Source organism: Pinus tabuliformis, chromosome 8 (genome assembly GCF_031772625.1).
Source record: "Pinus tabuliformis cultivar Carrire ecotype Pingquan chromosome 8, CPIR1, whole genome shotgun sequence".
NCBI lineage: Eukaryota > Viridiplantae > Streptophyta > Pinopsida > Pinales > Pinaceae > Pinus > Pinus tabuliformis.
Window position 1 is genome coordinate 1578926823 of NC_142294.1, and position 2209 is coordinate 1578929031.

Here is a 2209-nt window from a genome sequence, read left to right on the forward strand (position 1 = left end):
GCTTAGTGTTTTCTTGCCTACAACAACTAAGTCATGTAACTCATCTTAATGCTTTCTATAGGTTTATATGTTTTATTGCTTTCATTAGGAATACTTGATAAGTTTGATTGTTGATAAGTCTTGTGAAACATTATGGAAGGACCTCTTGTAAGGGAGCTTAGTGTTTTCTTGCTTACAACAACCAAGTTTGCTTAGTTTAGAGTTAGTGGCCTACTACTGCATATATTTTGCACAGGGGCTTCACTCAATGAACCTCTAACCTATCATGTGTGTTCGTGGCATATTAAAGAAAACCATTTAATTTGAGTGCATATTGGAAAATACCCCTAAAAATCACTTTAATTAACCCCCTACCAATATGAACCCAATACACCTTCCAAATTTAAAAAAACCACTACTTCCACTTGAAATTGTAGGTATCAATTTTTTCATTAACTTTGAGCTCCATTTTTTATACCTGCCAATATTAAACCCCTTTTCCCCTATATATCCCCCAATATATTATGTCTTTTTTTTCTCAATATATATCCCCTAATATGAACCTATGTCTTATGGTATTACTCCCCTAGTGAATCCCCCGTGATATTTTGTTGGCATCATCACAAGCTTACGAGTATCCTGGTTGATAATTTAATGAAAGAAATTTAAGCAATTGAATTGCCCGACATTTTTGGCATCGTTGTCGGGGATCGAACTCAGGTCACCCGCGTGACAGGCGAGAATACTCACCACTATACTACAACGACCTTCAGTTGGGGGGGGGATATTCATCATTCCTTATATTCATTGCACTATTTGTCGATCCCATATTTCATAACCTTATATATTGTTGACCAACATGTTTTTCCCAATTGAAAGTTGTTGTTCTCATAAACACCTTTATTGACTTCCATAATGCATCATTAAGCATACATTCCTAAGCAAAACTACCATATGGAGGATGTTCCAAATAATTTTTGCAGCCATAGAAACATAAATTTTCAAAAAGCTATCCATAATTTTGTGGTTGCCTATACATAGCCTATTTAAAGAGCATGTTTTGCACAGCAATTTCAAGCAAATTAGGCTAAAATGATTGAATGGTTGATGCACACATTACCGAATCATCATTTGAGATGTATTCATATGGTTGAATTTTCAAGATCATTCTTTGTTGTAGTAAGAAGAAGAGTAAAAATGAAAGTGTTGTCACACAAGAACCAACCATAAGAAAAAATGTTGCTACACATAAGAAAAGAAGACTCCAACACACAGTTCAAGAAAACCAATGCAACGTTGCATGAGGAAATGCAACACCTTCAGTTGGGGGGAATGTTGGGTCGCCCAAATACCATCTTTTTACCAGCCTTTCACTTCACTTTCACTTCACTTTTAAACCATATTTCTCTTTCACATACCCTTACATTAAACTATTTTCATGATTACATCGGGTTTAGACTTATTATTTTCCAATGCACCTATTTTAGTGTGTTTGAGTGAATTTATGATTAAATTTTGGAAAAATAACATGTTTTCACTTATATATGGAAGTGGGATGAGTTTCATGATGTTTGTAGTTGTATTTGAAGACTTCAACAAAGTCATATTTTACCACCAAGCCTCAAATTCGAAATTCTTCTCTAACCCCTTGAAGATTTGATGAAGATTTGGGAGATTCCTTCAAACATACTTCATAGAGAAGAATCATGGAAGTTTTGATAAGATTTCTTATCAAAGATATTAGATATTTGTGAGAGGATTTGTAGAGATGTTACTTGCTAAGTGTTAACATATGGTTGTAACCACAAGAGACATTTGTGGATTTAGGAGAGCTTTGTGGATCTCAAATCTTTGTTAGTTATGTCAAGTTTATGTATAAACGGGAGTGCCTCCTCCATTCCAAGAAGAGGACTTTTGGAGCATGTATCCAACTTATGATGGAATAGAATAAAGCTTCCTTTTACATAAATTTCCATTCTATAGTTTTAGATGTAACTTGCTTTAATGTAGTGTATGAATTGATGGAATAGTTTATCACTTTGCTTTTAGGAGAATTGAGCTCACTCCAAATGGATCAAGGAATCATTTTATTTCATTATAAATAGTTGTGAATACTGGTTAGATTTATATGTTGGGTTATAAGCTTGATTGTTGATAGGTCCTGTGAAACATTACAAAGAGACCTCATGTAAGGGAGCTTAGTGTTTTCTTGCCTACAACAACTAAGTCA